The 26,111-nt window shown below is 39.9% G+C and overlaps 1 protein-coding gene and 1 long non-coding RNA gene across 6 annotated transcripts in view; one reads left to right on the forward strand and one right to left on the reverse strand.

The window, feature by feature from the left end:
* Nucleotides 1-841: 841 nt before the first annotated feature.
* On the reverse strand, nucleotides 842-9,306 carry LOC138108444 (uncharacterized). Of its 2 annotated transcripts, XR_011149965.1 has the most exons (6): nucleotides 9,106-9,306; nucleotides 8,218-8,592; nucleotides 7,593-7,651; nucleotides 5,610-5,761; nucleotides 3,786-4,000; nucleotides 842-3,271 (listed from the first exon to the last, which is right to left on the reverse strand). It is a non-coding gene; the product is annotated as an uncharacterized lncRNA (long non-coding RNA). The 2 variants fall into 2 exon arrangements; XR_011149964.1 differs by having other exon boundaries at nucleotides 842-4,000.
* A 117-nt stretch (nucleotides 9,307-9,423) lies between these two features.
* GPR63 (G protein-coupled receptor 63) overlaps nucleotides 9,424-26,111 on the forward strand; it is a 29,599-nt gene continuing 12,911 nt past the window's right edge. For all 4 annotated transcript variants that reach the window (XM_069011117.1, XM_069011118.1, XM_069011120.1 and 1 more), the window contains exons 1-2: nucleotides 9,424-9,766; nucleotides 25,797-25,882. The gene's annotated coding sequence lies outside the window, so the exon portion shown is untranslated. The remainder of the gene's footprint in view (nucleotides 9,767-25,796; nucleotides 25,883-26,111) is intronic.

The raw sequence follows: 26,111 nt of genomic DNA on the forward strand, positions 1-26,111 counted from the left end.
TAATCATTTAGTACATGTTTCTTACTTCTTGCTCGTGTAAACATCTACTGATGTTTATTGGTCAAGGTGTCAAACACCTGTTCACCAGCATTTCAGCACTTGCAAGGACCAGCAGTGTGGTACAGAGCCATCCAAACAGGCCAAGAAGAAATGGGGATAAGGGCAGCATGAAAGTAAGCACAAGTCTGTATTGCCCATTGATTTTTCCTTCCATCTACCAGGCATTTCTCACTGCACCACAGGAAAGCATCTGAGAATGCATATATCTGGAAGTACAGTGTTTTCAACCTGTCCAGAATTGTTACAAGCCTAATATTTCAATGGTCCTCTCTGCGAGGAGACTGTAACTCAGATTGAAGCAGAAATAACTGGTTGCATAGATACAGCTACTGAGCTGTGTCAGTCACCACAGAAATGGCAGAAGCTGTTGCTGTCCTTTCTTTCCGAGTTCACTTGCCTGTGGAGCTCAGTTGTGGAATGGCCTTTGTGGGCACTCCTAATCTACTTCTGCACAAAGTCAGCTGGCGTCGTTTAACCTATTGCTTAATGTATTTTGAGCTAATCTTGGCTGACCTTTTGCTGAAGAAAATAAGAAACACTTGTGTGAGCCTTTCTGTCAGCTCTGCTCTGATGGCAGTGCCCTCCAGCAGAAAAACAGTCATGTCTAAAACGTCCACAGATGCTTTCACAAAAGTTATGTTAAATAAACTCCACAGCTCAGTAAGAGCTCACTGCCTGCACAGGCAAGGTGTAGTGGAGAAGAATGTGGATTTTTTTCCTTTTAATCCCTAAATTAGAAATGTAGCTATGACACACATAGAAAGTAGGATGCTTAGACTGGAATTCAGGACTGGGTTTTTTATTTTTCAGTGCTGCACAAGAAATAAAGACTGCAGGCTGTGTTACAGTCTTGTCACCAAACTGGCAGAGCTAGAAATCACAGATGTAATCTTTGTACTGAAAGATCATCTCACCAGGACTTCTGTTGAAAAACTATTCCAGAACCTGATTCTTCTGATTATTAGAAACATTTTCTATTTCAACCCTAAATTTATTCATAGCTCTTCTCCCTCTTTGGTGATTGCTGTCTCACTGCCCGTGTATTTACAGACATCAATCATAAAATTAGAAAGGACTTCATGTAGAGCAATCAGGAGAAGTATGCTTCAGTAAACATGATCTGAAATTGAAAAAAGGGCAGCCTTATCAAGTTTTTTTTTTTGTTAAAACCCAACTTTCCTGTAATCACCTCCTCCCTGCATGGAAAAAAAAAAAAAATCAGATCTGGTGTCAGCTGGTCAATTTGAAGACAAAAATGGAAAGGCTATGCTCATCACTAGTAACAAGTTCATTCTACAAACTTGTTTATTTTTAGTAACACAGAGTTGCTTTAAAAGGACACAGGGCTTTCACATTAACAATCCTTTCCTCCCCATTAATCAGCATTCATAAGAATAGAACAGTGTGAAAATATTAATTTTAAAATAGGTATTTTACATATTCTTTGAATATTTTACAACACTTACCCCCTAAAAAATCCCAAAAGCTAGCACCTTCTTTAATTTGCTACAAAACGGGATTTAAAATATCTTGATTTTTAAAATACAAAACTAAAACAGCAAAGAACCTTATAAAAGAATAGTCTGATCTCTGTGCTATTGCCTCTACAGATGTCCTACATTATTATTTCGTTTGAATACTGAACAGACAAGAACTAATGTGCCAAGAAAAATGTAATAGGAAAAATGTCTGATTTTTAGAAAGCCATTACTCCTTTAAGGAAAACAGATTTTTAAAAAATTTCTTTCCTGAGCCTGTATCTGTTTGTTTGAACTCTAATGCAAAGCCTTCCAGTCAAAGAGTGCATCATATGAGGGGTATTTCCACACATACACACACTCAATGTCATGCAGTCTCTGATAAAAACCTCCTAATTGCTCACTTTTGGCATTTATGCATCTAAAAATTGGAAAACAGATTTAAAAAAGGAAGCAAAACCTATGAAGATTTCAATGATGCTTAAAGAACACCCTGTCCTCTCCTCTTTCCATACTCAGCATGGAGATCCCCAGCCCCAAAAGAAGCAGCTGGCTTTTCAATCTCAGGTCTCAGGTACTGATCCAAAGGCAACTCCACATTGTTCTCTCTGTTGTCTTCCTAGCTAGGACCTAGAGTGCTTTCACCTCATCTAACTTATAACAAAGATATGTTTGAGCTTATTTAAATAAGAATTCCACTTCAAGTAGAGCTGTTCCTTTGGAAGACCTACAGCACTGGGACCAATAGACATATTCAAGCATTATACAAAAAATGGTAAAAGTAATTGTTCATGGGACTCAAAATGAAATTAGTGTTAATATCTGGAATAGGACATGAAAATTTAGGGAAGATACATACAAGATAACTGAAATTAATAAAGGCATTAAAGGGAGAGGCTGTCTTAAGAGATCAGACTAAAAAATTTTCAACTGGGAAAATGCAGTGGTGAGACTTGTCCAAGCTTTATGAAATCATGAAGATGGCTGAAAGGATGAATATAGAGCCATTTTTCATCAAATTGCAGAGTTTGGCTCATTCAGTAGAATTAAATTAAAACAGATAAAAAGAACACATTACTTTACAGTGGCTAGTGTATTTCTGGACTTGCTGCCAAAAGAGGTTGGGGAAGCAGATCCCAACAACAGGTTCAGACAGGAATTTGGTAAGTTCATGTACAACAAATCCAATAAAAGGACAGTGAAAGGACTAGTCAAGGATTTACCTTTGTAAGAGCCACAGAAGCTAGGGGAATACAAAGAAAAGAGTTTCAAAAAGGTAGCCAAGCTTATATGCATTCTGTAAACAGTTTTTCCTACTGCTGCTGTTTCTATTTGCTTTTCTGTTTAGAAAAACAGAATTTTGTATTAGCAAAACCTCGAAGACCCCCAAGGGAGGGAGAAGGCTATAGGTAATGAAAACAAGGACAAAAAATGGACAACAACAAACAACAAATGGTACAAAGGGAATAGTTACAGGACTGAAAATACAGAGCTAGGGGAACTGGAGGAGGGCATGAAGCAGAGACACCCTGACATCACCCGTCACTTCTTGAAGGTTAACCAAGGAGCAGGTGGATGCTGCCCAGTGATGCTCTGCTTGGAGATGTGGGAGGATGATGAAACGAATGGACACAGGTTCCACTGTCATCAGGATCCCCCCCATCCAGCTTCCTTCTTCTGGTGACATGAACAACCAACAGAGCCTGGGAGTTGTTGATGAGAAGATCCTGCAACTTGGAAGGGTCTTGGTTAGGGAGTGTATAAATAAAAAGTTCAGAGGGAAAAGCACAGCTGGAACTTCAATGAGCATTTCTGGAGGAGAGATGGCATTTAACGTACACTCAAAGTACCTGATGTGTGCTAGGATCTCTTGCCACCATCTGAGAAAAAAAAGATCCACAGTCCAACTCAGGGGGACATCTTCCCCATTCATGTAGGTTCTTAGGACATCTTTTTCCCCTCTGAGGGGTGTGAATTGTAAAGGCCTCCACAGGTTAAAGCCACTCTTGAGTTACTAGTGCTGTTCCAAAAATGGTATGACATACTTAGAACAAAGGGAACTTACAGAGAATTTGAAAACTTAGCTAATTCCAGGTACAATCAAAGTAGAGTAGTAACTATTTTAAAGAGAGAACTAAAAATTATGTGCAATATATCAGTAAAATTCTAATATTTTCATTAAACTAACTGAATAGAAAATTTTGTTTTAAAGTACTATTTCATTCATTCTTTGCTGAAGTTACTTACCAGTTCAGAGAAGGGGATTCCAACACAGGTATTTCCCAATGGTAAGTGGTATACTTAAAGTAATGCTCTCTTTCAATGATAAATGAGTTTTTCACCGTTATTTGTATTTAACTGGAGGATCTGTGAAGCATTTTTCATTGCTTAGAAGTTCAGAAACTTCTTTTATTATAGAGGTAACTTCATAAAATTAAGTTCTTGGGGCACTGCTTTCAGTTCTGAATAAAAAGAAATGAAAATATTTCTAATAAATATCATCCATGTTGTCCATCTTTACTTCAAGCATCTTCTGAAAGTTAAATCTGCTGATGAATGAATGGCAACAATTCTAACATGATGCACAGAATTAGATTACCAAATTTGTGGTATCACAAAAGAAAGGTGCTTGTGACAGAAGTCCTATATTGTTACTCTTTTCTTAGAGTGTAGTTGCACAAAACACTGGTCACGTTCAGATACTACACTGTAGATAGTTTCCTGCACTAAGACATTGGAAAGTCATTCCAGCCAGTTTCACTAGACTGTAACATAAGGATCCTCAAGGATTTGCTGAAAACAAAGACTGCTAATTTTAATTCCTATGTTATCAGCAAAAATAACTGTTTTGAAACAGAGATACCAGCACGTATCATAGAGATCCTACTGAAAATTGTATCAAGTAACTGAAGTGGATATAAATCTAGGCTGAACATGACACAATAGCAAATTTCCAAAAATAGTCACAGATGGGACTGGAATGGGGGAAAGAGTACACTTCTTTTATTACACCCCATACATGGAAGCATGGGAAACACTGAACTGGGAGGAGGGGAGGGCAGAGAGTGGGGAAAGAAGTCTATAGTTTCTCTCTAGGAAATCTAGGAAATATTTTTTGCCCCAGTTCCTGAATTACAGAACAAAATGAAACAAATGTCATATTAAAAAGAGTTTATCAGTTTCAGTAATACTGGACATAGCCTCCCTGCCAAGATCAGAATTACTAGGAAGTGTCCAGCACATTAACTACAAGGTGAGGTTGGCTGGTTCTATTATGGGAGTGTCCAAATGAAGAGAAGTGTTGTAAGACTCATTCCTTTCTTAAAACTGGGACATGGGATGAAGATACATGTCCTCAGAATTGAGCTTTAAGAACAAAATATCACATTGGAGACTATTCCGTGCCATGCCCTCCACTTCCACAAGCTGCCAAAATTATTATAATTGCTGAAGGATTTAAGTTACAGCCCAGACACTACAGGGTCTTGTAGACTGGAAATTGAACACTGAATTTTCCCAAAACATTTTTTTTTGTGCTGATGTGGATGGTGCACAGATGCAATAGAGCTTTGGTTTATCTTGCTTCAAAGGCAAACAGTAGCAACTGAAGCAGCAAATGGCCTTTGAGAGGCAGGTGAATTTGTGAGGTTTGTTGACCATCTTTTCATCTCTGCTATAAGAAATAAAAGAGGAATTACTTCAATAGAAGTCAGAGGGCCAAAAGAGGACAACAGACACTGAATGAGTGGCAATACCTGAAATTGTATACTAAACTATCTCATATTTGCTTGGCAAAGAGAAAAAATTTGCTGACATGCTTTCTCTTTCTCTCTTCCTCTCAGAAGGAAAACAGGATAGAAAACAAAGTAATGAAGCTGTGATTAAATGATTAGTTGATATTTGTTCCACTGCAAACACAGCTCCAGAGCATTTCATTTTTCTAGAGAAAAGGTGTGAAATGCTACATTTCAAACTCAGCTCAAATTCACCAGCCTTCTGCACCAATTCTTAGGTCAATGTCATAAATTTCCATTTCAAAATAGCAGCCTGTTTTTCCACTGTAATCCTTACCCAGTCTTTCTTCCCTCGCTCCAGTTACTGTGGTAAACAGAACAAAATACTTGTGTAACTTCAAGCACATGAATAATCCACCAAGGTCAGACCTTGGTACTGTCCCTTCGTTGTTACACTATACCGTGTTTTTTCATGTCTTCAAATTCATTCTATTACAAAGAAAAAAGCAGGCAAAAAGGATGATAAGGGTTTTTTTATGTTGCATATAGCAGAAACTACATTTTGAAGTCTCTTTTCTCCAGGGCACAGAGTTCAGAGGCAGCCTTGAAACTCAAGACTCTATTGGGATTGTATACAACTCACTTCTTAATAAAGTAAATGCAAATATAAATTCTCTTAACATCTGACTTTTGTTCTGTTCATCTGCATGTTTCTTGCTACTCTTAGAAAAAACCCCAAACCTAACTGCATTATTTTATCATCCATGTTCAATGCTTTGAAAAAGCAGACTTCATTGTGGGGAATCTTCCCTGTTACCCCTGTCCCAACATTACTTTTTGGACTGTTCTGTAAGGAAAAAAAAAATCTGTGAGGCTGAACGGGAGTAAATACTCAAGAGCAGTAATGTCCTGATTTCCCATCACACAATACTAATGGTTTCACAAAAAGGTCTGGTCATTTGCTCCAAGTTTTTACATACAGTATCGAAAAGCATAATCAGAAAGAGTCTAAATAATGCCAAAATGCTCGTGTAGGTTTCTTTCAACTGAGGACTGTTTCAAGAATTCTGACAGTTGTGTATGAAGTGAATTAACATAAACATGATGTTACTTTCATTGTAATAATAGTAACAATTTAATGTAATCAGTGCAGTGACGGAGTAATGAGTAATTGCTTTAGGAAAATGACCAAGGAGTCTGGAAAAGGCTAAGAAACACTGTAGTCAATGAAGATTGCCTGCCTTAAGTATACATCAGGAATTAATGAGATCTGTCTCCACTATTAGAATAGTAGACAGAGACACTCCACCTCCAGGGCCTTTTTGCACTGAGGCATTAGTTAGATCAATTTTACCTCACCAGACAGCTCTGTTTGGAGCAGTAAAGCACAACAGCCATCAGCAAGTTGTTGTCTAACCCCCTCCCTGGTAAATGAAACAGAAAATGCCAGTTCTTCATTCAGCACTGCTGTTCCATGCCACATCACAGGGAGATGCACAGACATTACTGCTACTGCAAGAGAGGGGGGAGTTATGGGGGAAAAACTAAAAAAAAAGGAAAAAGAAAAGCATAGTTCACGGCTGCTAATTAAGTTCAATCTCCTTGTGGAACCTACTTCTGGGGTGAGGTAATTCAGAGGATCCTCATTTGTACAACAGAATTTTCTCCTAACTCCTTCCCATGCAAGACCTGTTTTTTCCAGCTTCTTTGGGTCTGAATGACTAAGCTTTTCCACAGTCTTTTTTCAATAAAACCCTTTTGCTTCCGCCCAAGGAACAGTTAGAATAACTAGCCCTTTGTATTTTAAGTTATTCATTAAAGTTAAATGGCTTTATCTTCAAGCTTGTCCTAGGGCAACTATTATAAGGTTAACCTTTTTATAGCAGTGAATCCAGATACATTTCTCAATTTTCTCTGAATTTGGCCAGACACAAATATGTATGACTATGACTTGCTATGGTTCACAGTTGTAGCCTCAATACCTATTTTGATTTCCCAAAGCAGCACTGAACATTAAGGGGAAAAAGGTCACAAGCCATGAAAGGCAGTTTCAGAAAGATATGAGAGAATCTCATAATTTCTTTTCCTTTTTTTTTTGTAAGATAGTGATCCTCAATACACTGTCCAGATACAACTGGATTACTGTACTTAATTTGGTGGTAACAAAAAACCACCAAAACCACACAGACCAAACCCCAGACCCAGTAAGTTCCCTACAGAGCAATCTTGCTTAGCAGAGTCTTTACCCCAGCCACATATTTCCAACAGATCACCATCCCCAAATCTCTCTCAAATCTGGAGTGCTCATTGGCAACCTCACCTAGAAAGCAGATTCTTTTCTTTAGTTTCGCTTTTCCAATTAAGCTCTTCAGAAAGCTCCTATCCAAAACAAAGAAGATGTGAAGCTCATATGTAAAACCAAGGGACATTTACACAAATCCACTGAGTACAATTAGGCAAATTAAGACTTAAGCAATTTCTTGTATCCATTGCTAAATGTAGTTCTTTGCTTTGGCAGTAAGAACCAAACATTGTTAGATTTAATTACTCAAACCACTACAGGATCATTTTAAAACATGTTGTTGTCTCTTCCACAAGATGGAGTGCAGTGATAATATCTGAGGATTTTCAAATTGAATCAATATATCATGTCTCCCCTACGCTAGAAAAACCCTTTAAATATGTTATCCAACCACAGCAAGACAAATCAGAAGCCCCCTGTGGGGATGGTTAGTTGTGCCTATTTTAGATGGGAGGAGTTCAGCGTGCATCCCAAAAAAACAAAGTCCACAGGTTCTTTTAGGTCTTTTCTTTTGCATTCAAAATGAGCAGCAGAACTTAACAGTGATGAGAACTGAACTTAACTCTGACAGGAAATTGCAACCAAAAAATAGTGCTCGCACCCACTAGTAAAAGAAAATTTAAGAATAAAGAAATAATTTTACCCAGTCAAGAATTCTGTAAAGCAGACAGAAAGAATTTATTTTTCTCTGTATCCGCCTTGCAGTTCCCAGCCATAGCCTGGTGGGTGCAGGCCTGTCGAACTCAATCAAGATTGAGTTGAACTTCTCAAAAAATCAAAGCAGCGTCAGTACTTTGACTGGATGTAGCTGCTAGCATTCTGTTGGCGTCCCATCAGCTGTCGGCTTAAGAGATCCATTTGGGATAACGAGAAGCTTCCTTATTCTCTTCTTTAATGGTCCGAGTTCACTTTGTACAGTTGTGATCTTATGTAGAGAGAGACTTGTTAGCTGGCAATCAGGTAAATGCACTTTGAATAGGAGTAGGGATCATGAAAGACTCTTCCTTCAGACACCAAGCTTTGTAAGAGAAAGTAGTTTTCATATCAGTTTACATCCTTTTATAGCCATTTAATATGATATAGTGAGTCTTGGCAATAATACATACTTATATATTAAAACAATTACTTAAAACTACATTAGCTACCCTGAACCATGCAGACTTTGGCCTGAAATTATGATCTATAGCCTTGCACTTCTCACCATCAGTAGTTACCCTATCCCAGTTTGGAAGCGATATAGCTGCCAATGCCACACACCATGCAACCTTAGCATTGCAACTATATCCGGTTTGGAAGATCTTCCTTATAAAGTTAGCTGTGTAGGCAGTGAGGCGACATAAAGGTTTGTCTTAGTCCTTAAAAATCACCTGGCAGAACTCTATACAATAAAGTGACTCTTAGAGATATATTAATTTTCCCTTTATGTACACAAGGACTGCAGTACCAAGAGCACACCATATTTATGTCTCTGCCTAGCAGGAGGCTTGGCGCTCCTTTGCATTTGTTAATCCTGCTCTTCAGCATCTTTTACCTGGATTTTTAAGCAGACGCCTCGAACTTTACAGGAGCAGCCTGCTCGGCGCTGGGTGGTGAGAAATGACACGGGGGCCCTCGCGGATCTGCTGAGCCCAGCCTGCGCCGCCCGCGGGAGCGGGGCACGGGGGCGGCGCGGCCGCTCCGCCAGGAAGCGCCCACGGCCACCGGGGGCGGCGGGAGCCGCTCGGCCGGAGCGTGCGCGCGCCCCCGGGAGGCGGAGCCGCGGCGCGGGCGGGGCTCTGCGGTGGCGGCGGCGGGCGGGACGGGTGGCGCGGGGAGTGCTGCCGGCGGGCGGGCAGGCAGGGACGGACGGAGGGAAGGCGGGAGGGAGGCAGGCGCTGGCTCGCCTGCTGGCTCCTCGGTCCGCCGGTTCCGCGGCTCCGGCCGGGAAGCGGAGCCGCCGCCGAAGCAAATGGGGAGGCGGCGCTGAGCGGGCTGCCCTCCGCGGGAGTCGGCAGCCGAGGGCAGCGGCGCGGCGGGCGAGCAATGCCCCTCACTTCTCTGCTTGCGCTGCCCTTCCTCCTCCTCCTCCCGCTCCTGGCTCTGAAGCTTTTGTTTTCCCCGGCCTCTGCGATGGCAGGAAACTTCCCGGAGGGATGGGCTCAGGCCGGGCTTGTGCTGCGCCGGGCTCCGCAGGGCTCCGGCCACGCCGTGAGGTGAGGTGAGGCGAGCCGAGCGGCGGCGTCGCGCCGCGGGCGCGGCAGTTCCGCGGGACCGGCTGCCGCTCTGCCCGGCCGAGCGGGCGGCGGGACGGGTGGCGGGAGCGGCGAGAGAGTCGCGCTGGGGACCGCGGGGGGCTGTGCCGCTTTCCCCGGCCGCGGTCCCACCACCGGGAAGGCGTTTCAGCCCTGGGGATCCATGCCCGTGAGCCAGGACTTCTCGGGGGTCGGCGCCCCGAGGAGTTTGCGTGGGCAGCGGCAGCCGGGCTCCCCTTCTCCCGGCGGGGCCGCCGGAGAGCAGCGGGGGCGGGAGCGCCGGGTGGGCGCGCTCGGCCGCGTCCCGGGGCCCGTGGGCTTCCTCCTCCTCCGGCGGCGGCGGTGGGGCCGGGCCCGGGGGCGGCGGGCGGGGGCCGCGCTTCCGGCCGGGGTTCCATCCCGAGAGGTGGCCTGGCTCCCACCGGCTCCCCGGGACGGGCGCTCCGGGACGCTGCTTAGAGGCACGAGGGAGCTGTCTGCTTGCTGTCACCTGCTCATCAGGCTGCTGCTTGTGCTCAACTCTTGAACCTGCTGATGTCGGTACGGTCTGTGCGTATCGCTCCTGGAAAAAAGAAATAGAAACGTCTCGCTTGGTTTTGATTGTTTTTCATCTACTTAAAAGAGTATGTAATTTTTATTTGGTTGTGCCACATAGTTTTCGTCACTTGCTTTGTGAAAGTCAAGTAACACAACACAGCTTAATATATTTTTTAAAGTACATATAACAAAGCATACGATAAAGTTTTTCTTGTAAATCAACAAAAACACTTTTCTAGGAAAACAGTTCATTTACTGATGAACTGTACCTGAAAGATACAGGTAACATAGGAATTTTCAGTGGTCAGAGCTAGGCACAGCTGGAAAGTTAGATCCGTGCCCAAGAGGGTTGTTAAACAAAATTGTTTGTCCTTACTGAAATGGATAATGAATGTTTAAGCAGTGGGAAATGGGTTTTGCATCATGCATTTTTTGTGGGATATATTGCACATTCTAACATTAGAGCAAAGGTGTCAGAGGCATCAGATTATGAAAAGGGCAGTTTTAAATAGACCATTTCTAGATAACTGAAAATGTAAAGAAATGTCAGAGAAATTTGTTTCAAGACTGGTAACAAAGAATAGCTGCATATTGTCAGTTGTCAAATGTGTTTTTTTGTTGGTTTTGCACTTATCTATTGTGAAAATGTATTTGCCAGTATTGCTGTAGCTCCAGCATAACAAAATAGACTCGCTAGTAATCACGTTCTTAGTCTACAGAAGTAAATTTGGTAATGACTAGTAATTAAAAGAAGAATAATTTTTAAATAACTTTGCTTTGAAGTATTTACTGCTGGTTGATCAGCACTCAAAAGTAGAGTCTCTTAGCTGTTCTACCTTATTTCTTTATTAGACAGTAGCCTTACTGTAAGAATGTGTTCTAAATGTAGAAAACTTTTTTTTTTAAGTGAGAAAATAAGTGAGACTGAATCAGTAGTTCATATGCAACATCTGCCTACTCAGAGGAAACAGGAAGAAGGCAAGATGAACTCTACGAGTTTCTAATTTTCTTCTTGTGTGCTACAATGCGTAGGTGACTTTTGTCAGGTGCTGCTGATCAGGCATTGCTTGTGTGCTTCATCATTGCATTTGCCACTTTTAAAATATTTCTCTAGGAATAACAGCAGATAAAGCTTGGAGAGGCTGTGATCACTTCCCTGCGGTTTGTTAAATGCACGCAAGACCATTTTCTGGTTCTGAAGCAAAGTGCTGTGGGTTAGCCCTTGTCAATGCTGCTTAACTCTCTTGCCTTCCAGAACAGGAAATTTGCATGGGAGACCTGTAGCTGGCCTGTGTTAGGGGGATGCTGTGCTGGTGTGTGGCAGCTCAGCAGTCTCTGTGACAGTGAATTCCATTTCCAGGGAATGATTCCTGGCATTGCCTGGCTTACTGGTGTGGGCATAGTTTATCTGTAACGCAGTCTATCTGCAGGTAGCCTCCCTTAACTCTGTACTCAATCGTAGTGTTCTAATTTTCCTGCATTGAGGATCTCTGGCACTATTAAATATTTTTGTAGTCAGCTGCTTAGAAGTACCACGACTGCTTTCTTCCTTTTTTCTCTGCTTGTGCACGTATGTGAAGAGGGAGTAGGTGAAGGCTTGATGGTTTTCCCACTTGCCCATAGGGGAGAGGTAAAGAGGATCAGGAAAAGGCTTATGTGACTTGTTCTGGTTGCCTGGGAATCTGCTCCCAGGGCAGTGCATGTCCATAAGCAGTCCTCATGGCTGTATGTGACAGTCCATGGCCTGCAGTCACATGGAATTTCCATAATTATTTTGTTACAGGTAGCAAGTTGGGTTTGGGGTTTTTTTTAGTGCTCTAAAGGATGTCAGACTTAGTTGTTAAAAATTAGGGGAGTGAGGCAAGAGGAAGTGTAACTATTATCTAAGGAATCCTACTTGTAGTATCCAGAAGTAGAGCTTCAGGTTGAAAATTGTCAGGTTGTGCTGCCTCTCATAGACATATAAAATACTTTAATAGAATGGTGTACTTTTTATCTCTGTAATTTGCTGGCAACCTTTATTTTGCTAACCTACCTAGTAACACAGTTTGAACTTGAGTAGGAAAATTGTTTAACTATCTCATTTCCAGCTGAGGATAATACTTAGATACTTAGGTAAACCTGAAGTATGTGATGGGACTTATGTGACTTTAGAGCGTAGGGTTAATGCTCTAAAGTACTTTCCCAAACAGGCAACTTGACTCAGTGAAATTCCTGTTGATTTCATTTGAATGAAACCTCATGAAATATAATTCTTAATATTGAGCTATTGCTATGTGTAGTTTAGGAGAAAGGTGAGCTATCCTTTTTTTATTTTCGTCTGCCTGTGAAAAAGGAGTGGTTTGGTAAGGTGTATTTACACTTAAACGCATGTTGGAGGTATCTGAGGAGTCCCACTGGTTTAAATGGCACTCTGAGAAATCTCTTGCATAACTGTAACCTAATTTACCTCAATCTAGATGTTTATTATACACAAGCTGTGTTTAAAAGAATATTATCAAGACCACATAAGCACAGAAGTGTTTGGAAATTTAAAGCTTTTAAGTAGTGATGATGTAGCCATTGGGAACTGTGCTTTATACTGTCTAGGACCCATTTTTTTTCAGAATGCTTTGCATCTCAAATCAGGCAACGAAAATTAGTGACTGGTTATGACACTTGCATCTCTTCCTGGATTTTCTCCTCCTTGGAGTTACTAAAACAAGGCTTGAACTGTGTTGGTTAGATGTGACATGGTGTCATACAATAATTGTGGAGAAAGCAAGGTTTTGAACACTTGTTCATGTTGATGAGCAATGCACCTTCTGAAAGAATCCAGAGATGGATTCTCTGTGGATAGGTAGTGTTTAGTCACGTAGTTAAAGCCAATGTCACAGGGTTTAATTGAAGTCACAGGGTTTAACTGCTACTTCTCAAGTCTTCAGAGCTTGACTTTCAAACCTTAGTTTTTTACATAGTTTGTGGGTGTGTAATTTTCCCAGTGCTTTTTTTTTCAAAAATAGAAGCAAAAGGTATATTTTTTTCCAGGGTATCTTTGATCATTCTGATGTCATTAGTAGAATGAGAACCTGTAAATGCCAATTCAGGCTGTAACTGTCTAAAATGTAGCGGTAGGTCATGATCCATAGGTGGATTGACAAGGAAGGGAGATGTAACAGATGTATAAAATGTGCTGAAATAACCCATATTACCTCCTAATTTTTATGTAATATAATATAACATAACTGACTTGAAGAGGATGGTGAAGCTTTGAAGCACAGTTTCTCTTCTGTTGGCCACAAGGAGGTGCTCTTTGGTGACTTTGCTGTTGTTTTCCCTGCAGTATTCTACTTACCTGTTTCTTTCTGGGCTATCTTAATCCCCAGCTGCTTTCTACATTTTTCTGCCACATACTTTTCTTTGTTGATTTAATAGATAATTTGTAGTTGCTAGTCACTTCATTTGGCCAGTTAGAATATTTATCTAGTGTGCAGCCCTATAGTTGCATGGGTCAGGTCAGGTGGCCAAGCAGATCAGGCCTAGAAAGCAAAAGGGAAACTGGCTTTCAGATCCAGTGCTTGGGTTTTACAGGCTGTAGTGAGGAAGTAATTGCTGTTATAACCTGAGTGAACTGAGGCTGGGGCACAGAACAACAGAATAATTGAGATTGGAAGAGACCTCAGGAGGTCACACAGGCCACCACTCTGCTCAGTGCTGAGTCTGGTTGAAAGTTAGATGAGACTGCTCAGCGTCATGTGCACTTGAGTTTTGAATATCACAAAGGATGGAGATTCCACAGCCTCTGTGAGGAACCTGTTCCAGTGTTTGACCACTGTCACTTTGAAGTTTTTTTCATAAAGCCTAATTGAAGTTACCATACTGTATCTTTGTGTCCATTGTCCTTGTCCTTTGCTGTGAACCTCCAAGAAGAATGAGGTTCTTGAGCTCTTAAAAGCAACAGATATTTTTCTGATGCTTAATAATACACTTTCTGCTAGGAATATGGCTAACTTTTGCTAAGCCCGTAGAAACCAGTTCTGTTCCAGCCATGGTTACACACTTTATTCAATAACAGGCTGATCAAATCAGTTGAATTACTTTTTTGTTTATGGGGGCAAAATAAAAGTCTTCTGCTAGCCTTGCTTTTTGAAACAGATTAGATGTTTGAAATTTCTCCTTTCTCACACATGATCATGCATTGTATTTTCAATCAGGTGACTGCCTCATTGTGTGTAGTGAATAGATGCTGGTGGTTTAGGAGATAAATATAAGTCTTCAAGCTTGGCTTCTAAAAGCCAGCTATGTCATCCTGTGATTTTTTTTCCACCTTATTAGGTGTGTGGACCCCCCACATGGGAAATTTAAACCCGCTGACTACCGGCTACTTTTGAGGGCTCTGTTAGAAATGATCTGCAGAGTACTACACTGACAGTGAGGTAGTCTCAACTAGCCTTTCAGGCACAGTCAGTGGAGAGAAAAATAAGTCTGTTCAGAAGGTAGTTTATTCTACCTGTGGCTGTGTTATTTGCTCAGTGTCTCTCTGCTTTGTATCGTTAGATTCTCAATGGGTCTTTTAGCCATTCTATCCAGCTTTCAGAGCAGCTACATTTAGGCAAGGTTAATCCTTAGTGAGCACTTTTCCAGTCCTTTATTTTCTTGTCGTTGCTCCATATATGATCACATGTCTTAATTGCAGCCTATTCTGAATGCTTAATAATTAACTTCAATGCGTGTTTCTTTTATGTTGATGTTCATCTCTGTATCTCAGTTCTTCAGGAAAATTAAATGATCTTCATTACCCTGCTGTATTGTGCAAGTTATCTTCCCTTTTAAAAAGGCAAAAAAGTGATGGGACGGGGGCAGAAAAAAGCGATAGGAAAGATTTCACAAACAAGAGGTGTTCAGTTTTGATTGCTTTGGGCACAAGAGGAATACTGTGCAGCAAAGCAGAAGAAAAAGCTTGTGTTTTTAATGCAGATTGTAAAATAACCCTGTCTTTCTAAAGCTGTCTTAGAACTTCAAAACCTGATACTTAGAAGTGGTTATTGCTACAAGTTTTCCACATCAGTAGTGTAATTCATAAAATTATCCTTTTCAAAGGATTGTACAAGGTTCATTGTGTGTAATGATAGAAAGAGACTGATATCTTGTGAAGAATAGAGATGACTTTCTTTTTGCCAAAGACTTGAAATGTAATTTGAAAACACATTATATATGTTGATTAAGTTCTTATTTTCAGTAGATAGTACTCCAACAAGCCTTTTATTACTTGATCATTTTGATTTTGACTCTTCTGTCAGTTGTCACTTCTGAATTTTTTCTAGACCGTTTTCTTAGTCTTACAAGAGACTTGTGGATGTGTTTAAAAGCATTGAACATATAATGCACATGATATTTTGATATTACTGTGTGTGTATATGCTTTTGCATATATAAACTCCAAAGTGCAGATAATGATTATAAATTGTATTCATGTCCAAATTTCCAGTGCTTTGTCCTATTACCAAAATGGCTTTAAGAACCAAAGTAAATCTCCAAACAAAAATCCAAACTTCCCACGTCTAGCCAAAGACGTTATGAAACGTTGAAGAAATGTGTATGCTGTATCTGTGCTTCCATTCTCTCAACAGTGCACACATGCCCACTAGTACCTCAGACCTTCATATGCTTGCATTGAGTACTCTGGAAAAATTATGTGGCCTGGAAAGGAACTACCTCGTTATTTTTGAAGCAGAATCAACTGACTTGCAGTGAGGCCTCCCACCACATGCTTTATTTCTGGTTTGAAGCGTTCATGAGTTGGTAGAGCTGAGAAAAGCTAATTCCATCCTTTACATGACTGAATTCATTCAGCATGTCTGCTCAAGCTCCAAGTGTGTCACTTATGATAAGGAGGTGACATTTAAAAGAAATTTGGCAATATTTAATAATGACTCATAAAGGCATGTTGAGAGTATTTCTAACAGGGAGAAGTTGTACTATGCACTACTGATACTGGGACATCTGCATCTGCCGTTAGAAATTTCCATTGTGTTAATTATGAGGATGAGGATGGGGTTGAGTGCATTTGCTGACTGAAGTTAGGAGTGTTTTCCCTCCCCATTCCCTTCATTTTGATAAGAAGGCAATTTCCAACTGCATTCATCTTTTCTGGAAATATCAAATCAAAGCATGAAATGCCAGGTAATAGCACTTACGCTGTTAAACTCCTAGATCCAAATGAACCTGTATTAAATGTGTGTTTTCAAAGCCACCACAAATGATAGACTTGAAAAAGCATCTTCATGGTACACTGACAATACAGTGATATACTTCAGGCTATTATCAGCAAGGCCAAAAATGTAATAGCCCTGGAATATTCCCTCTGTTTTTTTCACTGTTTGCAAAGTCTGTCTCTGTTCTTGGATATGCAGCTATTTGAATAAATAATCAGATGCTTTGCTTCTTGATGCTGGTATAAATGAGTGTGAATTAGGCATTGGGTCAGAGACTGACCAGTCGCTTTGGTGATCTTCCAAGATTCCACACTTCTGAAAAGATGGGAAAGATGGGTTATGTTGATTCTGTTATGATGTTTCATGGGATCCTGGCAAGCTCCAGAGCACACTTAGGATCCCAGCATCTTAACTCCAGGAAGAGGGGCCCTGGTGAATCACTTCTTGGGGGGGCTGGTGTCAGCTGTTGACAAGACAGTTTCTGTAGTTTGCTGAAACTACAGAATTGTGGAATGTACCTATTAAGCATAGTGTAACTCTTACATAGAAGCATGAGTCAGATTTTCAGGCAGACATATGTAGACTGTTGCAGATACCTAGAGGTGTTCATATACAGTACTGTTATGAAAGAAGAGAAATAAAATAGATACATGAAATTATATAGGTGAATTCACTTTCCAGAAATGCATGTTCTGTCTGACTTCTGAGTAAGCTTATGTGGTTACCTCAAAGCTGTGTTGAAATTAGGTGAGATCAGTCTCAGCCCTAGTAGGAGGAAAATGAGAAGGGGGGTGGTATGTCTAAAACCAGATGCTGGTAACGAAACAGACTTCCCTAAAGTCTGAGGTTGGGGCTTCATGTTGATAAGCACTTACCAAAGTTGCCAGACATTGCAAAAGGCCTACCCAGTTCACTGCTCAGCCTGCTCAAATCTCTATACAGTTGCTGTCAGCAGGTCAGGCAATGTGGACTTGTGTGCCACCACTGTGCAGCAGAGTCATGCAAAGTTATGCCAAACTGAAATAGTTCATTGCATGCCAGAGTTATTTTTTCTGTAGACTAAAGACTAGATTGCTGTTGTTGAGTCTTTGAGATACAGGCAGTGGTGGTTTTATTCTACTTAAGCAGATATGTAGAATATCCTTTGCAAGGTTGGAATTGCTGAATTCATGCAAAACGGTGTATGCTTAAGATGCATTCTGTGATTTTAAGTTGTATTCATTCATCCTGGTGATAAAAGGTCTGATGTTATCCAGTTTCATTGGGAAATTGCTAGTCACCCTCCAGTTCTTCACCTGGCTTTCCTGAATATTTGAACCTGTGATTTTTACACTCTTAATGTTTAAACGTTACTGTTGTGGACTGGATTTTTAGTTTAGTTTGTATAGATGATCTTTATAGTTTTAGATGTAAAAAGTTGAACAGTATTTTTTAAGACAAATGGCTCTACTTTGTAATGTGATCAACTTTTATCAGGGGTTTTTTGGCTGCCATTAATGGCATTGCATCCTAGGTCTTGCAGATTACTTCTCTTAGAAAAATCTTCAGAGAATTGATTGACCGTGTGCAGTCCTGAAGGCCTCTTCAGCTGGGCATGGTGGAACAAAGATGAAGTGTTTTCATTTCTGAAACTCTTGGTGGAAGATATTCTCAGTATGGGAAGCAGTTTTTCAAAGTAGAGCAGTGAGAATTTGCGTGTGTTTTAAGGACATTATTGCCTTTCCAGATTCATTTATACGCTCAGTAATCACGATGACTGTATGCCATTTAAAATATAAATGGTTTTGAGCCTATTTCCGGTGTACAGGAGGATATGGTTTGAGAATTTAGCTTTCTGCAGACAGATGGATTATAGTGTTGCTAAGGAAACCGACTATAAATGAAGTGGCAACTGGGTGTCCCTAGAATATCATACTGCTTGAAGCTGGTATTTTAAACTCATTTAGGTGGGTAGCTAGATGATGTGATGAGGAGTTAATTTCCTGTGTTTTATGGTTCGTTAATTTTCATTGCTTTATTAGTATTTATAAAAGGTACCTTAACTTCCCACTCAAACTACCTGGCATGTGGGTCACTGAACAAAAATATGCTATGGAAATTAGAAAATGGGCAGAAGCTATACAGTGAAGCAGGTTCTAAAATAATCATCGAAACTACTGACCAGTGGATAGGTAACAGTGTATAAAGACCTGGCAGCAGTATGGTCTGACTGAGAAACTGGGATGAGGAAGTAATCTGAGTTGCTTTGTAGTACTTGGGAAAGAATAGAGCTTCTACAGACCTGGTGAAGTTACAGGTTTTGAACTGCGTATATAAACATCTGTATTATAGCTTTTTGATATACATACATGAAGCTACTTGGAGCAAGGGAATTGTGGTTTTGATACTCGCTCTGCCCAAGAAGATACTTGGCTCTTTTTTCCTGGTGCTTTTGCTTAAAATGTATCAAGTTTCCAGACCAGGGTTATTGCCTGATAGAGCAGAGGTGGTTTTTTTTCTTACCAGTGAAAAGGGCAAGCATGCCTGAGCCATTCTAGCCAAGCATGCAGCTAATAGGGATAAAGACTTGACTTAAGTAAACTGAGCCTGCAGGACAGACAGCAACCTCTCTTGTTGGCAAGGTGGACTGGGAGGACAGGCAATGGTTCAGTCTGTGGAGCTTCAGAAACTTGCCTTAGCTAATTCTGTAACAAGAAGGAGGTCTGGAGAGCACTCGGTAAGACTGAAAATGGTAAGAACTTGCCAGGCAAAGGTAGTTTGTGAGCTAAATATAAAGTGGAAAGCTAAGGAAGGTTTTCAAGTATGTACAGGTTGTTGGTAGAATTTCCATTCTATGTGTTGTGAATTGAAATTAAACTGTGTACAGTAAAACACATTCTGGAAAATATGTCATTGTTCCAGCAGTGTTAAACCTTCCCAACATGGAGCGTTTGAACTGTTACTTAGAGTACGTTTGAGAGAACTGTTTCTGGTCTTTTCAGCCAGGTGGGCAACAGAGGTCTCGGTGGAGATGGCATTAAGTGCACCATAACTTTTCCCTCCATGATTGTCAAATGACTGGATTTATTGTATTTATATGAGTACTGTCAGTTTGCATATGGATCAGGATCTGCCACAGTCTTTTTATTGGAACAGTAACTAGGCACAGACTAGAACTTCATAGCATGTAAAACTTGACTTGTCCTCTTTAATTGCTCCTTTGCTGAGGGGCTTTGGAACTGAGCATGTTCAATCGTCCTGCTGGCTGTTTGCTGCTGGTGTCTTGAATCTCTCCTATAAGTCGCTCATTGTGTGGTGGAAGAAGCAGTAGGACCCGTGAGAAAGCTGTCAATAAAGAGCTTTTTTCTTTTTTTCTCCTGAGTTGCAAATAGAGCAGAAGCATCACTTCTGATTTTTACATGTATTGGTTTTTGACGTGTTGTGCTGAATAATGTTAATTTCAGCGGTATTATTAAGGTTTATAAAGAGATTTAGACAGAACATAGAGTCAAGGGTTTAATTTTCTGATCTCGTGGTGGATATCATTGCACTTGTTTTCCTATAAATCGTGCCCATAACTTTGAGTTGTTTCTAACTTTTGTGGGTTTTGGTGTTTTAAAAAGTTGATATGAGTCTCTTAGTCTGAATTTTTCAGCTGTTACTGAGTAGCTGTAATTGAATTAGAAGTGATATGTTACATTTATTATGCTATTTAGAGTTATTCTGGGTGCAGGATGATAAATTCCATACAGTATTTTCTCAGGATCAATTTCATCTATAAATTGAGACTAAATCAACTTCTCTCTTACTGAAGAAACACTGTTATTATTTGCAAAGTTCATTAGTTGGGTGTACTTAAACAGCCTTTGCTTGAGTAGGGAAATACGATCTTTAGCTACCAAAGTGGAAGACAACAGGAATTAATGGATTACACCTTTCTGGTAAGGCAATACTTCTCTTTGTAGGTTTGAGGGATTTGGGATGGTTTTATTTTTTGGTGGTATTGGTTGGTTGTTCTTTTTGGGGTTGTGTGTTTTTTCAGGTTTTTGGCTTTTTTGTATTCATTACTTTTTAAAAATAGTGTGAAAATCCCTAACTTAGTACTGAAGGAGCTTTTCCATGGAAAGAAGCCTTTCTTAAATATGAAGTTTGTGAGCTCAGAACTGCTGTAACTATCTGTGCAAGGCATTTGATTTGGTCTACTCTTTGCTTAACAGTTCCCAAGTAGCACAGAATTAATGAGTAGTACAAAATCCCTTTGATTAACTGTTAATTTATTCATAACAAGGAATTACAAGGTACTTACAAAGGTTGTTCTTAAAAAGGATTTGAATTCTTCAGTTGATGCACATATTTGTTTGCTTTGCGTTTTTATAATTAAAAACCCCAAAAAACATTGAAGTACTGATCTCATGTATTACATGGAAACAAAAGTGCTTGAAAAATCATCATGGCTCATTTAAATGTTTTTGGCTTGCAAATGTAATCAATGTTTTTTTATCTCTTTGGGATGCATGTTCCAAGCCCTGCTTGTTGGGTCTGTACAGAAATTGTTAGTGCCTGTATTGCATAGGGTCTGAGTGTCTGTAATACATCATCTTACCCTGAGAGTTGTCCAGATGGGAACTCTTAATTTAACTGCCTTTTAAAATCTCTGGTGTGAATAGATTTCTGACTAGGATTATTTCTCCAAAATAGTTGTTGTCTTAAAATTGTTATTCCAGTTGGCTGGCATGACCCAAAAATTTTGTGTTTCTGTATTAGGAAAGGTAAGTTACTCTTGTAACGTGTAGCTGATTTTTAATAGACTAATGTTGGGGTCTCCTCCATCCCCACTGCAACAGACTAATATAGACTTAAAAGCAAAGTCTTGAGTAAATCTGGAGGAAAAAAATCAAAGAAACCCTTATAACTAACTGTTAGATTATTTTTTTCTGTTAAGCATTTTGTTTGGCTGAACAGAGATGATGATGATAATAAGTATTGGAAATATATGCACATGTGCACACGTGTATATGTATGAGAAGAAAAATTATAATATAAATAGGCATATAAAGTAAACCTTTGCTTAGTTCTCAGCTAAATCTTACCATTGCAGCCCCTGAGCACTCTCAGAACAGGATGCTGCGAGCAGAAGTTACCTCCTTTGGCTTGCTACCAGCAGCTCTTCCATGTGAGCCAAGCGCCAAGAAGCCAGATCTGTAACACCTGTATTGCAGCAGCAAGACTCCTGGGCAGGCACAGAACTTGGCTCTAACATCACCTGAATCCCTGTGGGAAAAGCAGGAGCAGGGCTGATTGCTTTGCTCTGGGAGTTAAATCGAATCCCAGGAACGTGTGGGCAGCACAGTGTGTGAAGAGAGTACAAATTTGGTCATTCTAATCACCTTTTCATTAGCATCCCTGCATCTTTTTATAAAAATATGATTTTTTGTTAAAATAAATTTTGTTTCAAGAAACAGGTTTGGGTTTGTGGGATAGACAGCTTCAATTCCACTGGTGTAGAATGCTGCTGCTGGCGCTACCGTTTTTACAAGCTGAATTTTGAAAGCCTTCTCTTACAAAAGAAGACAGTATATTAACAGCTGTTGACAAAACTACTGGCAAATAAAAAAATTAATCTTCCCCTGTTTTTAGCAGAAGGCAGTGCAATACTGTGTGTTAGATGTACTGGAGCACTACAGAGGAAGTATGATGTAATGCAAGGAGCCTTTAGATCTTTACCTTAAGGTATATTGACACTGTTCGTGCCATAATCAAACCTCTCCTGATGGGAAAGAGTTTTTAAAGTCCTTGCCAGGAGTTTGAGAGACAAACGGGGACTCTCAGTCTTCGCTGCTTCTTGATAGCTGTTTATTAAGTCTTAGAGAAAAAGAGTCGCTAGCGTGATCCAGACATAGCACAAAGCAGAGAATGCAGGAGAAAAGCCCAATTATCAAGATTTACACAGCCTTTTAAAGGTAAATTAACCAACTGTTACTAAAAACATACATTATTTTTACTTTTCTACCAATTATTTAGTAACCCAGCCAGGACCTGCGGAATTCTTTCTCCAGTCATCCCAAACTACTTTTACAGCAGAATATGGAGTAGTAGAAGGAGAAGGTTTGGAGAACAACAACAATCCTCCATTTTGATGTGTTTTGCTTTTATCTATTTACTACATTAACAAACCCAAAACCTCTAAATTTTTCACCCTGTGACAATCTTACATGGTAAGATTTACGCTGGTTTAGTTTCTAGTTCTTTTCTAATAATAGGCAGTTTTTTCCATGGACAGAGGTCAAAAGCTGTGTTGTTCAGGGGGGTGAAACCCTTCAAAACAGGCAGAGAAATATTCTCTGCACTCTGGGTTCCCACAGTATAGGAAGGTGAAACATTTCCACAGATCTCTGTCTTTCATTCAGAGAATATACTGGAGAAATTTCTGTAGCTGAAAAGCCAAGATATCCTTAGGACAACTCTTAAAGATTTCTGACTTGAAGCTGGGTTTTTTACTTGCTTATTATCCTCTGATGGACTGACTTCTTTGTGAAGGAAGTAAGCTTTCAGTATTTCACTTCGTTGTTGCCTGTGGTTTGACTTAGTATCCCAAGAAAATGTTAGGAAAACTTGATAAAATACAGCTATAGACTAGGCACAAGGAGACATAGAGAATTGTCAGTAAAGTATGTAGCAAAGTTACAACTCATTTGAAAAGCAGTTTCATAGTATTTCTGACCTTCTCTAGCCTCTTGCTAAGTTTTTGATGTAATCTGAACACTTGAGGGAAACACCTTTAAGTTTGATTATGTTTAAGATATTTGTGATTTTAGTTCTGTGGAAATGACAGCTCCTGGTTTGGGGAATCAAAATAGACCTAATAAGATGCAAATTTCCCTATGATCATCAGTAAGTAAAGTTTTTGCACCAGCCTTGTGCAAAAACTTGCCACATCCTTTTGGCACAGGACAGTCTTGAATTAAAATACCTCTTAGTATGTAGAAGGTAAATCTACATCTTAAGCCTTGATGTGTGTTCCCCAGCATCTCACAGCTTCAGGCCAGAAATGCGACGCTTTTACATTTGCTTGCCAGGGTCTCTTTTAATCCAGATTATTCCTTCTGCTTTGGGAGGGGGGAGCTGGGTTCAGGAATGAGTGAATGAAGGAGGAAATGGTCAGGACTACCCTTTCAGTAGCTCTGCCATGTCTAAATGCTGATATCATCAAGGTTGTAATTCCACAAGTAGAGTTCCTTGCATGAACAGAAATCCTTGCACTCAAACTTCATGAAGGGTTACAGAGCTTTTCCCCTCTGTTCTTAGAAAAAAGCCTGACTAATCATTTATAATGGAGCGGAAAAAAGGAGTTTCATTGTGAAACAGTGTTAGCCCCAAACTGTCAACAGAAAACTACCCAAAGCGATCTTGCCCAGCAAGCTCTGCAAGGTACTCCCAGTTCATTAAAATTTCCCAGATTTACTTTGAGAAAGTACTTTTATTTTTTTCCTTCTTGGAGGCTTGAAGTGAAAGGATTTCATATTTCATCGTGATGTTTTGGATGCTTGTGTAAATTGATTTTAAAGATATTTTCATTTTAATGAGAGTAGGGAATGTTTTCTGTGATCATGTAAGGAGAGATTGGAAATGGCTCTTGTGTCAGAGGATGTGCTTGTCTGGTGGGAAGATCTTACAGGTTATCGTGGTATTTAATCTGTCCAGGCTCCTGGTAGTTTTCTGCCTCCTTGCAAACCTTTTCACTTCTTTGACACTCCAGAAAGCAGAAGAGGGAAGATTAACAGTTTATATTACTTACCTCACTAAAGATGGAACAAACCAAATGGAGAAAGTCTATAATAATCCAGTGGCTACATTTTATCTCTTTTATTCATAGGTAAATCTGAGAATTGTGTTTTCCTTCTCTCCTTGTTCTGTGGAATAAATGTACAGACCAAATTTTTGTGCTAATGGGAAACAACTTGTATCACTAGATTATCAGAAAAATCCTTCAGACACCGACTTCTGTTGTGGCTAGATAATGTGTTCTGCAGAAGGCAGATGTCTCAGCAGACGCCAGTCTGGCAAATCAAGCCTTATGCTGTGACTATTTGAAGTCCATGTTAAGTTGGCTGCAGCTACAGAAGCTCAGCACTTGAATGATTGGAGGGGTCAGTACATTTTGTGCGGTCTTAGAGTGCAGCTTGTTCTTACTGCTTCCCTTGCTGAAGGCTGCTGTAAACTCATTGACTGGTTTGTCCTTCAACTGCTGTGTACATCATTTATTTAGAAAGCTGTTCCTGAAGGATCCTGACATCTTTTATTCCCGTGTGGAGGTGACTTACAGATGTTCCTAAAGCTTATTCTTGCAGAAATTAAAAGTTATGTAGCCTTTAAAAACAAGCATGTAAAGTGTCTCATATATTTCTCCTCTTGCTTTATATTTATAAACAATATTCACAAATTTATTAGGTCACTTAAATCTGTTAGTGTGACATAAACACAGTTTTCAAGCTCACTGAAATTTTATGGCTTCGTTCCAAGAGTATAAGGAAATGCTTCATTGAAAATTGATCTTCTCGGTTAAGAACAGGTCATGATACAATATGCAGCTTTTTAGCTATGTTAGGCCCAGTTTGCAGAAATAATTTTAACTGTCTGAGGTTATTATCAGTGTGATGATGATTGATTGGTACAAGCATGTGTGAAGGAGGTGCTGAGATCCTGCATTGAAACTTTAATGATATATTCTTCCTCTCTAGACCTGTTTTCTTGTCCTTTGTTTTTCCAATGCTGTTACCTTTGCTGTTTGGGGAAAATTTATTCATGTTCTTTATGATGCTCAGTAGTACTCTGTAAATTTAAATGTTACTGTTTTGAGAGTCTTGAGGTATCAAGATCAGGATCCTGATGGTTAAGACTAAGAATTTATTTTGATAGATCCAGTAAGACTTAAGCAGCTGGCTGCTGTGTGCTTGTCTGCAAGTGAAATAAACATAGCTGAATGAGACCTGAAACAATGTTACTCCAACCCTGGCAGATAATAGTATTAAATGGTAAGATTCTTATGATCCACAGGTGACATAGCTGAGATTCTCTTTGGTTTGGTGAAACTTTGATGCCTTAGTCCTTTCCATACCTTTTGCCAGAAAGGGGCATGCGATCTGCCTTCTGTCAGGAGACACAGCATATTCTACGTCTCCCAATAAAAATAAAGTTTTATTACAGGGAAAATTTTGCTATTCTTCTCTTGTCCTGCCTTGAATGTAAATATGTCACATTTTACTTTTTCTTTTTTTTTGGCAGGTTATTTGGGAAGAGCATAATTTGCTGAACAAAACAGCACAAGATGACTTATGATTCCTGCTCTTCATGGGAGCCTGTCTGGATTGGTATGCTTTGGGTTTTGTGTGTTGGTTTTTTTGTTGCCACACTGACATATAGCAATTGCATGTATAATCCAAAAGTCCACTTAAAATTTAGGAATCCAATCATTTAGGAAGCTTTCAACTTGTTAGTTGCATACTAATAGCTGGGCGGAGACTATGAATTAAAAGTATGCTTTCAATAATGTTCAGTGTTTACTCTTGTTCTGTGTACTACAATATTCACTCAGCTCTT

The sequence above is a fragment of the Aphelocoma coerulescens genome, chromosome 3 (assembly GCF_041296385.1).
Source record: "Aphelocoma coerulescens isolate FSJ_1873_10779 chromosome 3, UR_Acoe_1.0, whole genome shotgun sequence".
In the NCBI taxonomy this organism is placed as follows: Eukaryota; Metazoa; Chordata; class Aves; order Passeriformes; family Corvidae; genus Aphelocoma; species Aphelocoma coerulescens.